The sequence below is a fragment of the Mauremys reevesii genome, linkage group 11 (assembly GCF_016161935.1).
Source record: "Mauremys reevesii isolate NIE-2019 linkage group 11, ASM1616193v1, whole genome shotgun sequence".
Lineage (NCBI taxonomy): Eukaryota > Metazoa > Chordata > Testudines > Geoemydidae > Mauremys > Mauremys reevesii.
In genome coordinates, this window is record NC_052633.1 from 57,583,002 (window position 1) to 57,596,461 (window position 13,460).

The 13,460-nt window shown below is 40.2% G+C and overlaps 1 protein-coding gene across 1 annotated transcript in view; it reads left to right on the forward strand.

The window, feature by feature from the left end:
* LOC120374201 (von Willebrand factor D and EGF domain-containing protein-like) overlaps nt 1-13,460 on the forward strand; it is a 240,959-nt gene that overhangs the window by 178,939 nt on the left and 48,560 nt on the right. The gene's annotated exons all lie outside the window — the stretch shown is intronic.

Genomic DNA, 13,460 nt, shown 5'->3' on the forward strand with positions numbered 1-13,460 from the left:
ATTTATCTAAAAACAGAACCAGAGAGATTTAACTTGGCTCCCATATGCTTGTCATTTTGGTATCAAATCTCCAAGGGGCCCTAACTTGTTTCACCATGGAAATTCCTGCAGTGTTGAAAATAATAAAATCCTTGATATCGTCCCAGAGCCTAAGAAGAGAAAGGATTAAATGTAATACAACTACTATTTGGAGTGTACCTGGAAGATGCTCTTTCTTGCCCATCTTATTTTTCCCTTTCAAGTAGAAAAATATAAACACTTTCTCAAAAGGATGATCTCAGAATATAATATGTCAATGTCAGGGATGCTGTCAGTAGGTTTCTAAAGGCAGGAGTAGCTTTTACAATAAAGTGTATGTTTAATATAATAGTGAATTATAGCTACATGTCCCTGTTTGAAAAATCCTTGCATTTGGGAAAAGAGGCTATTTAGATATATGGCAAACTTCAGATTCAGCACTAATGTTATCAGTTATTTATATCTTTCTCAAATGGAATTTAGGGCTGTCTGGCACCAGATTTGGATCTCGAATCTGTAGTATTTCTTTTGGTACAGCAAATTGGTAAGCTGCTGCTAAGAGTTAATATGCTAACACGGTCCATAAGTAAAAATGTTTTGTGCGTCACTTGGTTGACCTGTTACCAACTAATTCTAGTGAAAAACTCCATAAAAGTTTCAGTATGTACTCAGAAAAGCTATTATCTAAAATGTTCTTTTTTTAAAGATGGTTGTCTAGACTTATTCAATTGAAAGTGATTGTGAAATTTTGGGAAATTATATAAAGGAAAGATCTCGCTGAGGGCATTTAGGCGTGCTCATGTGATATTAAAAGACAATCATTATTAGTCTTCAACAAGACACAGTTCAAATAATTTCTGGGCTTTCATATGTAAAGTAATTCATTTTTATGTATTTACCACTCAAAACAATGTAATTGTAATTTTAGGCCATTTACTACTTGAATTAAGTGAAAGGAGAACTTCGGTAAAATATTCAGATTTAAACCCTTTTTCCTTTGAAGAAATATTATGAATTTCCTCTGTACCCTGCTATTAAAGTTCTGAGGCAGTCTGTATTGAAATAGACAGGGACACTGCAGGCAAGATCCGGGTTGATCTAAGCCACTAAGAATATATATCAACCTGTCTAAGCCAAGAGAAAGAGTTTGAAGGCCCGTGAGGCATCAGATAAGAGTGTCATTTTTATTAATATTTCAGACACTCATGATATCAAGAAGTAGTAGAATATATTGCTAACTCCAGAATACAAAATACAATTTTGTTTTTTTATACAGTCTCTCATGGAAACTCTATCCTGATGTTCTTTACATAGTAGCTAAAGTAATACAATTAGAGAGCTAAATAATAATAGCAGAGCCCAGGACACAGACATTATATATTAAGATTTGAAATGTGGTGAAGTGATGATGAAACAGACTGATACGGGACAAGCTGTTCCAGGAACTGCAGAAGAAAAGACTCTTGTCCCAACAGTAGTAAGGTACATCTAGAGAAGGCTGATAACAAAGGAGCACAGAAAGAGAAGGCCTCTGTGAGAGTGGCTGGAGCACATCCAAGGAGAGTTTTGAAATCAAAGAATACATCTTTAAACTGGATCTTGAACTAAACCAGGAAGGAAACCAGTAGAGCTGTTTGAGGAGAGGGAAAAAGTTACATTAAAAAAAGTTCAGTTGCTCTGAAGAGTTAACTATCAAACTCCAACAAGTATGATGCACAGGAAAATCGATCAGATGCAAAGTTATATTAATGGCACTATATAAATAATTAATACAAAATCTTTCTTCCTGTTCCATTCATAATTTTGTCTACCTCAGCAGAGTTTAACTCATAGGGCCTTACCCTCCTCTATCTTATGCAGGCATAAATGGGAGTAACTCCAAGGAAGTAAATGAAGCAACACTAGTGTGAAACGGGTATAAATTAGGGCAGCATCTAGCCCCTAATTTGTCTGCATTACTACATTCCCTGAGTCCCAGAATTGTGCTTTCTGTTGCATATTTTTGGCTCTATATTGTCTTTTTCATAATGAAGTGGTTAGAAATAAGGTGACTATTTCTAAGGTATTGTTTTGAGACTCCTTGAGTGTTGAAGGGATTAGTGAGAATTAAATTCCATTCCCTCTCATATCAAATAGTTGCAAAAAAATTTCTCCAACCTTCATTCAGTATCTTCATTGACATGTTTGCCTTAAATGACTTAAGCTCTCAAATTCTTAGATCTCATTTTATTTAAGTGCATCAATAAATGGATTAAAATGTCAGACTCCCATTGAAAATCCTATAAATACACTGAACTGTGCATTATGGGAGATAAATAGGGCCATTAATATAACATGAGTAAATAGATTGTCTCCTCCTAACATAACCTTTTTCTTATAAAAGAGCACAAGATTTCAGCATTACTCACTTTGCAATGATTAAGTCTTCAGCCTCCAGCCCAATTTTCTTTGGATATAAGTTCTAGAAATAGCATTAGTACATTTGCTGAGCAGCCTTGCTGTACCCGACTCTGCTGAGCAATCATCCCAGGGGGGAGGAGACAGCACATTGCTCTCAAAATTAGGGCTGGCCAGAAAATGACTATTCCTTTTCACCAAAACTATTGAGGTTTCAAAATCTGTTTTCATTCCAATGTGGATTGAAAATGAAATCTTCCGACATTTTTTGTGTGGGGGGGGAAGTCTATGCGAGACCCTCACTCTAAAACAGCCAGGGGTTAGGGATACGGTCCTGGAGTCTGGGAGGCCCACATTTGCCCATCCTAATTCAGAGCAGGAACTTGAACCTGGGTCTCCCACATCTCAGGTAAGTGCTGTAACCTACAGTCAGTCCACGCTGTTGGAGATGAAGAATTAACTACTCAGGGGACCAGAGGGAGAGACTAAGGCTATAGCTTAGCAGATAGCCCACTTTTGGGGGGTCAGGCTGGATAGGAACTTGAACCTAGGTCTCCCGCCCTAGGACAGCCTAGGTGAGTGATGAAACCTCCAGGCCATTACTTTAAAACCCTTGGGTTTTGATGGAAAAAAACCTTTAGTCAAAATTTTTGGACCAGTTCTGGTCAAAATAATTCCTTTGGCAAATTAATGGAGAAATATGGATGGAGGGAAAGCTGCAAAAATCCAGAGGTTCTTTAAAAAGGAGTGAGGAAAAGTCAGTGGAAAAGGAGGAATATTGGAGGATTCTTTCTTTGTCACTCAGCAAAGTGTCCCATTCTTTCTTTGTCACCTACAGGATCAGGCCCAACAGTTAATAATGCCGGGACTGAGGCAAAATGGCTGTACTCCCAAATTAAATGAAGTCCAGTATAAACAGCTATATTACCTCATCTTTCAATGTCTACCTGTCTGTCCAGTCACTATAGTATCAAGTTGCTAGTATGTGCCTCATTATGACTAAGCCCCTTTGTTTTCAGTTTAAACTGATTTTTCCTGAAAAAAATCCTGGGTTTTACAAAAAAGTCTCTTTTTTCCAGTTTTCACCCTACCTTTGTATCATTCACAGATATATATATATATATACAAAACTTGTTTTATTAGGAAAATACAAAACATTGCATGAGATATATGTATTATGATAATACATTAGTCTGTGTGTATATGCAAAGCTGCCTGTTGAAGTAAGGCTATGTATAAATCTAGACGATAAACACAATAAACAAACAGACACGCACACAAGGTCTGAAGCATGTGCGCATCTGAATGTACTGATGAATCTCACACCCACCATGTACACATTTCAAGCTGCTAGCAGATAATGGTTTAAAAATCTGACACACTAAAATCGAGAGAAAATGAAAATCTGTATCAGAACACATGGAAGTATTCAAAAGTTTAAAAAAAAAACCCAAAAAACAAAAAAAGCAAAAACAGGAGAGGAGGGTGAAGTGTACGTGCTGCAAATGGTATGGCCCCATTATTAAATGTAAATATTTATATGCTAATGGTTCCAAGTCTACAATAGTGAACTGCTGAGTTTTCAGTAAACTGAAAAGTTTTATTTGGGGATTAGAGAGATATTGTTTTCTTAAACTCAGGTGGGGCATGTTTTAAAGCATTACCCTACTGAATACTTTTTCCCCTTGTTCTTCCATCCACCAAAATAAACCCAGATATTTACCCAGAAAAATTAATAGTTTTTCCCACTGATTTTCACCTGTTTTTGTTGTTGCAGTAATAAACACTGATAAATTTCTGGGGAAAATTAAATAAAATAAAAACCAAAAACAAAGGGCCCTAACAATGGCCCAAATATTGTCTGTTTGTGCACATACAGTAGGGCCAAAAGCAGTGGAAAGGGAGCGTTTCTGTCCCCCCCCACACACACACACACACGCCCAAAAAATGCCCCAAGAGGCACAGAACCCATGCAATGGATTTCACATGACCCTGAATGCTACAAAGATAACCTTCTTCTGGCTCTCCACACCATGGATGGGCCTATAATTTTCTGTCTTCACCAGCTATTGTCTCATATATGTGATCCTGTTAAGAAAGATCCAGTCAGGACATTGTTGGCTCATTTAATTGCCTTTCTGCTAGGTCTCTGGGGTGAACCCTGTCTCTGCTGAAATCGCAGAATAGCAAAACTCATAACGTCTGTCTACACAGTCCATGGAAGCAAGACTCTCAGTCCAGGACAGGGGTTTGCACTAACGTTCTAGAAATAGCTGTCTACTGTGTAGATAGCACTTTGAAGTTGTGACTTGGGCTCTGAAGCCCACATTCCTCCCTAGACTTCAAAGCCTGAGCTGCAACTTCAAAGGGCCATCTGCACAGATATTTTCATTGAGCTAGCACAAACCCCTCTAATCCAAGTCTGTCGACCCAGACTAGGAGGCTGCCTTGCACAGGCCGTGTAGACATACCCATGTTGACTTTAACGGAGACAGGATTTCACCCCCTTGTCTGTACCAGAGGTATTTAAATAATTAGAACTGGAGATTCCACTATATCCAGAGTTTTGAGCTGCCTCTGTATCCCTTCATTTACCACACATGCCTCTCTGAGCTCTCCATTTCTGCCTGCTGCACAACATGATTCTATCTCAGTGTTATGTCCAGTAGTCCCCCCTTTCTTATAAAATAAAGCAATTCTAATACAAATATTTGAGTGAGAGTTTAAAATTTGCTATTCAGGACTGTGAGCATTCAAGTTTGCAATATTTCTCTTTAAATGTTTGTGAATAAAATTCAATCACTTAAATGTTCACAGAAAATGGACCTGGAGGAGGGGAGAAATACAAGCCTAGATGAAGCAGATTCATTTTTTAAATTTGAGAACATGCTGTACTCTGAATACACAGATCTTTTCGCAGATACTAACGTCAGAGCTGGCTGGAGATCCCAGTTTTTCCTTTTGCAAATGCTTTGTGGCAGAGCTGTGCAATTTTCTATTTCATATGCACAAAACAAATTTGCATTGCAAAGTTCTGCATGATTTTGTGGAATTGTGTATGTATCACTGCAGATGTTCTGAGAGATGTGGCCACATTTAACAAACAAAACACCTAAATGCTAAAATGGAGAACGGAACTGTTGTAAAAAAAAAGCAGTTGGAGAATGTCGACACCTTAAAATATTCATTATTGGTCATGATTCCACGTAGGGCACTGGGGAAGAGAATTTAAAGTGGCAGCCTAACACCAACATCACCATCTAAGGCGATAGAAACTCTTCTATGAGGATAAGCTATGCCTCTAGGGAAAGTGAACCAGATGTCCACTCTTTTATTTTGTTGTAAATAAATTAGTGAGTGAACTTAATGATCACAGAAGCGCCGGACTGATAACACTGATTTCAATGAGGCATAGTGTGGGCAGGCTTGCACTCATATGTCTGCCACTGCATCTCTTTTACCATTTGCAAATTCCATCCCAGGGCACCACTTAGGCCTAGAATTCCAGTTCATCCAAAATCCATTTTGTGATGTGGGAAAATAGTTACAAGCATGAGACCAAACTCATTTTAAAAGACAATGCAAACGTTTATTTTTAAAATAAGGCTCATATTAATACCTCTCTATTTTCATATTTTTAAAAGTGGTGATTGATTAAAAAAGAAGCAGCTCATGCTAATTATGCTTTAAATTGGTGCAAAGAGTTCCTTTTTTCTTGCACGGTGTTTAACCTACCACCTTTGACATTAAGAGTAGAAAGAGAATCTGAATCCCCAAACGGAAGCTATTATCTAAACTTACATTCCCATCCCAAACTTAATTGATGATGTGCTCATTTCTTTTTAACCTGAAAACAGGTGCTTTCTAGGGCTTGGGGGCTCAAGATTATATGTTGATTAGTGGGGAGGTTTTTTTGTAGGGAGGGATTGAGGGTTCCTAGCTAGGGCGATTGGGACTTGTTGCTTTTTATGGGAAGACAGCAAGAGGCTACAGCAACTGAGAAAGCAATCTAGTCACTTGTCTAGGTGGGGTACAAGTCTGAAGAATTTGACAGCAGGGAGGAGAGAGTCAAGGGTATGTGCACAGATGATGGTTGTAGGAGGTGAGAGGAAGGGAGTTTTCACCACACTGTTGTTATGGAAACAAATAATAGTAGAAAGATTCCCCAGTTAGGGGGCAGGTTGGGACCAGGGGAAATGGAAAGATAAGATCACTCTTTTTCAGAATATTGTGAAATTTCTCTCTTGCTTTCTCTTCTTCTTCCAGACATGTGATCACAGTGTTCCTCTCTCACTGGGCAAATTTTAAAAAAGTATGAATGCAGAGAGGGAGAGAGATAAATAGAATGATCCCTTATACTTTGGTAACAAGACTCCTTAGACCAACATAATTTTTCTGCTCTCTCGACACTTTAAATGAGATGTATGTGCTTGTAGGTATTTCAAATTTTAAATGATGAACCACACAGTATAATATGTCAGAAAAGCGTTTCTCTGAAGACATTTTTCTAAATGAGAAATGTGGTACACATAATGTATTGCTAAATGTCAATGGCTTTAAAGATAATACAAACTGTAAATGTAATAAATTGTGTTAATAATAAGGTGAATTCTTAAATTATCTACTGAATTGTGAAACAGTTGTATGCTAACAGGATGCAAAGGTGCAATAATACTCTGCATTGCCAGAGAATATCATAGCTAGAGAATTCTTATGAGAGGAAGGATTTGATCTTGAGCTGAAGAGTAGTGCTTCATCACTTTTATGTATTTAGTTGGGTCTAAGGACATAGTGAGGGCTAGATTAAGGCATAGGCACTATAGGACCATGCATTAGGCTCCAGATCTTGGCATCATGGGATTACATCAGAATGTATGCTTTTTTTAAAAAAAGAAACAAATGTTTCTAGCTCTCATCATGTGAAGAAAAGCTTGAAAATGAGACCCAGATAAAAAACAAAGCAGCAATAACTGAGTCTGCAGGTAGCCTGGAGCAATAGCTCAGAGAGGTGTGAACTGCTCTGTGGATCTCAATAAGGTGTTAACTCCAAGACCCATTGTTCTGTGCCACCCTTAGCAATACCATTCCAAAAGAGGACTATGTGTGTGGCAGGAGGGGAAGAGTGCAGTGTGCCAGGCCCATCCGCCCACCTGTCAAGCAGACACACTCCAGCTGTTATATGGGGGGGGAGCCTGCTGCCAGCCCTGCCTCTTTGTATGTAGGGCCCTTCATTTTCAGTTTTTATTTTATTTAATTTTTTCCAGGACTTTATCCGTTTATTACCACAACAACAAAAACAGGTGAAAATCATTTTAAAAAATTATTAATAATTTTGCTAGGTAACTATTGGGGTTTATTTTGGTGGACGGAGAGATATGGAGGAAAAGTATTCAGCAGATTAATGCTTTGAATTCTATTCATCAATGTAGTTTGCTGCAGAACTAAAACAGAACTCAAAGCAGAATGCCACCTCTGAGTTTAACAATCTCTCTCTAATCCCCAAATATAACTTTTCATTTGAACAAACAGTTTGCTGTTCTAGACTTAAAACTATTAGCTTATAAATATTTACATTTAATAATTGGGCCACATCATTTGCAGCACATATATTCAACTTCATCCTTTTCTCCTGGCTTGGGTTTGTTTGTTTTTTAAACTTTTGAATACTTCCTTGTGTTCTGATACAGATTTTCATTTTCTTCCAATTTTAGTGTGTCAGATCTTTAGACCATTATCTCCTAACAGATTGAAATATATACCTGGTGGGCATGAGATTCATCTGTATGTTCAGATGCACATGCATTTCAGAGCTTGCATGTGCGCCTTTTGTTTATTGTGTGCACATAGACTTACACATAGTCTTACTGCAACAGGCAGCTTTGCATATAGACAGACAGACAGACTAATGCATTATCATAATATATATATATCATGCAATGTATTGTATCTTCCTAATAAAACAAGTTATTTTTATATATTTGAATGATAAAAAGTAGGGTGAAAATTGGAAAAAAATGAATAATACTTTTTGTAAAACTAACTTTTGTAAAAAAAAAAAGGGGGGGATTTTTTGGTAAAAATCAGTTTAAACTGAAAACGAAGGGCTTATTTATATGGGAGAAGGATCCACTGCTGTCTCCTCTAGGGAGAAATGAGGGGAGGGAGTCCCATGCTGCTGCTGATTTGGTAGAGGAGGGGGCAGGGTCTACACTGGACCCCTATGTTTTGATGCATCTGTGGCCCCATTTGGCCTTAATCTGGCCTTGGACTTGGCCTGCTTTTGAAAGCCTGCCAAGGCACAGAAGAAAGACAGGAAACCCAGGGTACGTCTACACTACGGGACTATTCCGAATTTGCATAAACCGGTTTTGTAAAACAGATTGGATAAAATCGAGTGCGCGCGGCCACACTAAACACATTAAATCGGTGGTGTGCGTCCACGGTCCGAGGCTAGCATCGACTTCTGGAGCGTTGCACTATGGGTAGCTATTCCGTAGCTATCCCATAGTTCCCGCAGCCTCCCCCGCCCCTTGGAATTTCCGGGTTGAGATCCCAGTGCCTGATGGGGCAAAAATCATTGTCGTGGGTGGTTCTGGGTAAATGTCGTCAGTCACTCCTTCCTGTGGGAAAGCAACGGCAGACAAGCATTTCGCGCGTTTTTTCCCTGGATTGCCCTGGCAGATGCCATAGCATGGCAATCATGGAGCCTGTTTTGCCTTTTGTGACTGTCACCGTATGTGTACTAGATGCCACTGACAGAGGCGATTCAGCAGTGCTACACAGCAGCATGCTTTTGCTTTTGCATGACAGCAGAGATGGTTACCAGCCATACTGCACCATCTACCAATCCATAAATTGGTAAAAAGATGAGCATGGCTACCAGTCATTTTGCACCATTTGCTGCTGTCATAAGTGCCCCTGGCTGCTCTTAGCCAGGGGCGCAAAAGCCAAAATTGGGAATGACTCCCAGAGTCAATCCCTCCTTTTTGGTATCTAAAAATAGAATCAGTCCTGCCTAGAATATGGGCAAGTGTACTAGAGAACCACTGTATCAGAGAGCACCGCTGCTCTGTGTCAGATCCTGCAGAAATTATGAGCTGTATGCTATTCACAGGGGGTGCTCCTGCAACAACCCCACCTGTTGATTCCATTTTTCCTCCAGCCTTCCTGGGCTACTGTAGCATTGTCCCCCAACTTGTGTGATGAAGTAATAAAGAATGCAGGAATAAGACACACTGACTTATTAGTGAGAAATGAGTGGAAGGCAGCCTCCAGCTGCTATGATAGTCCAGACAGGACAGTAAGGAGTGTGGAGCAGAGGAGCCCAGCATCCCTCTGCTAGTCCAGGGGCAATTGAATCTTTTTTTTACACATGAAGGGTGGGGGCTGACAGAGCTCAGCCCCCTGTTGCTATGACGATGATGGTTATCAGCCATACTGTACCATCTACCAGGAAAAATTAGGGCCAGGCACCCTTGATCGACCTCACCGATGCTAGTCTGCATGGTTACCAGTCCTTTTGCACTGCCCCATGTGCCAATAGGCTGATGACGAGGACGGATACCAGTCGTATTGCACCATCAGCCACCCATGGCGGGGGGGAGCAAGGATGTTGGTGTTGAGTGCTGCAGCATCGGGTCTATCTGCAGCATTCAGTAAAGATAGGGTGACATGCTAAAGAGTCAAGAGAGGATTGTTTTCCCTTTCACTTCTGGGGGTGGGTGGGGAGTGCGTAAATTGCCGAGCTATGCCCTGACCCACTGCGGACACTGTGTTTGACCCTAGAAGCATTTGGAGCTCAGCTAAGAATGCAAATACTTTTCGGAGACTGCAGGAACTGTGGGATAGCTTGAGTCCTCCAGTCCATGAGCGTCCATTTGATTCTTTGGCTTTCCGTTACGTTTGTCACGCAGCAGTGCGCTGAGCCCCTGCTATGGCGTCTGTCTGGAGATTTTTTTAAAATGATTTTGAATTTCATCTTCTGTAATGGAGCACTGATAGAACAGATTTGCCTGCCCTTACAGCGATCACATCCGCATGGTCCATGCGGGAGATCTTTCTTTATTTTGATTTTTAACTGCATCGCCACACGTGCTGATCTGAGCTCCACGCTAGGCAAACAGGAAATATTCAAAAGTTCATGGGGCTTTTCCTGTCTACCTGGCCACTGCATCCGAGTTCAGATTGCTGTCCAGAGTGGTCAGTGGTGCACTGTGGGATACCGCCCGGAGGCCAATACCGTCGATCTGCGGCCACACTAACCCTAATCCGATATGGTAATTCCGATACTAGCGCTACTCCTCTCGTTAGGGAGGAGTACAGAAACCGGTTTAAAGAGCCCTTTATACCGATATAAAGGGCCTCTCAGTGTGGACGGGTGTGGCGTTAAATCGGTTTTACGCTCCTAAAACGCCTAGTGTAGACCAGGCCCCAGAAGGCAACAAATGCATTAGACTTGTTTTTTTCTGGTTTTCAGTGTCAGTTTCTTTCCCTGGATTTTGGCAGCACTGGAGTATCTCTGCTCCATTTCCTTGTATCTGAGACCAATTGTGTTCACAGGCTCCTACAGCCTCTTTATTACTTTGAGAATGGGCATGATTTTCTTCTTTTTGACTACAGATGTGCAATATTTGGCTGGAAATTGCAGTTCACATCAGAAGGAAAATCTGAATGTTCTGTATCTTCTCAGCACTGTCATGATGGACCTTAGGTCAAATGTTGTGGGTCAGTTTCGGGCTTCCTCTCTGGCTCTTACATGCTGCTCCAGTACAAAGTGGTTGGAAAGCTGTCTTAACTGAGTGTTGGGGGACTTTCAGTGTAGAGGAAATCCCATAGAGGGGAATCCTCAGGTGTCATAGTTCAAAAGTAGCATGTTCAGAGTGGGGTGGGGGTTAAATGTTCATTTTCTGAAATCTGGTCCCTGCCATTTCTTCGTCAGATAGAGAAGAAGAAGAAGAAAAATCTATAGTCTCAGGGCTTGATTTGCTCTAGTTTGAAATTAATGAAGTTAACAGCAGCATAAAACTGGAACAGTGTAGTAGTGTATCAGCCCCTCATTCTCTCACCTGCTTCTATAAAAAAAAAACCTCAATCTTTTCACTGCTGCATATCTCCCAGTTACCGTTGGTGGGAAGGCTGGCGGTGAGTGAAAATGTATTTTTGTACCATAATACACACAGTACTTTGGCCTGTCATTTTGTTGTTATTTTCATTCATGCCAATATGTAATCATACACTGGCATCACAGAGAAAACCAGATTCATCCAATCACACTCTGCATTGATAATAGGTTATACATTGTAAGATATTGATCGACTGCATGAAAAATAAATTGAAGTACACAGGATTGGAGAAAGCTGCTGACTACAGACAACTGAGTCTGCAATCTCTTAGAATGCTTCTTCATTGTCTATTTAGATACTAGAAAATTGCCCAATAAAAATTACTGGCTCTGCCAGAAAAGTTCTATCAAGATCTCATCTTAACTAGCTTGCACTGAACCATATTAGTGAAAACTTGCTATAGTATTGGGGATGGATAATTTTATAGATCTCTGATAGCTGTTTTCCACAGGCAACCGTAAAGCTATAAATATTTTATAGCTTTACGGTTGTCTGTGGAAAACAGCTATCAGAGATCTTAATTCAGTAACTATCATAGTGAGCAGATGTCCACCCCACAATATTACAACCACAGTTAGCTCAATTGGCACCTTTGTTGGCATTCTGATCAGAGAGGTCAAAGGCTGGATGGTCATAGAAACACTCAGACCTAGAGGGGGCTTCCTCCCCTACCCCCGCAAAAAGTGAAGCCGGGGCATATTTGGAAGATTACGCTGCATCTATTGTACCTGATAGGAGGTAAATGGAAGATTTCAGTTTCTAGTTTGCCAGGTTGATCCCTTTGGTAGTTACTAACATTCATTTAGGATAAAACCGATTTGATTCCACTGTGATGGCTGGAGCTCAAAGCTATTATTTGTGTTCATTTCAGAAATTTGTCAAAGTGGCTATTCAGGCCTCCACTGTCACTCCTGTCACACTTCTTGATCCCTGAATTGAATTTTCTAGAAGCAGTACTTCTCGTCTGTGACTGATAATTATCTCTGGGGATATTTCTTTCATCTTTCTTTCTTCATTTGTAAAAATCCCTTTACTTCTCCTATTTTCTCTTTTTCTCTGTTATCTCTGAATTCTTCTTCTCTCTCTTTCCTCTCTCCTCTGCCTCTTTTCCCACACTCTTCTGATCATTTGTCAATCTTGTATTGTGCAGTACAATACTGTACTTGTATTTATTTACTGCTGTGGTCCATTGCGTGAATCACTACCAGCGTCCAACTCTGGAACAATGCCCCATTGTGTTCCAGGAGGGAAAATAACACAACATCATCAGCTGAGAGAGGGATATGGTTTACTAGTTCAGTGAACACTGCTTTGGGAGCCAGGAACTCCTGTGTTCTAGTCCTTGCTCTGATTCTAACTCTCTTTGACCGTTGTCAAGTCACTTAATCTCTGTACTTCAGTTTTTTCATTGGTTAGCTATGGTAATACCACCAACCTCAGAAGGAGCATTGTAAAGATTATTGGTATTTATGGAGCCCTTAAACAACTATATAAAAAATGTTGAGTAATTATGTAAGGATTGTATGCCTAGGGCACAGTCCTATAGCCTGAAATGAGCCCTGTGCCATGGAGTGAGCATGTTAAAAATAGCTTCTTCATTCATTAGACGCAGCATGTGGCAATTAATATTTCTGAAAGAATTGATTCAAACTAGCTGTCTTCACTTTCAACACCTTTCCCCTCCTCATCTATCATCTCATACAACTACTGAAAGGTCTACTCCAACTCCCACTCTACCAATGGTGGCAGTCTTAATCATCCACTTGTTATATTTTCAAACAAGCACCTTTGTGCTTTCTCCCAGGCTGCTCCTCCTTGGAAGGAGCTCCCCATAAACATCCCCCAAGCCACCATATTGTCCTCTTTCAAACCCCTCCTTAAAAAACCCTCCTTTGCCATGATGCCTACAAAAACTTGATAGTG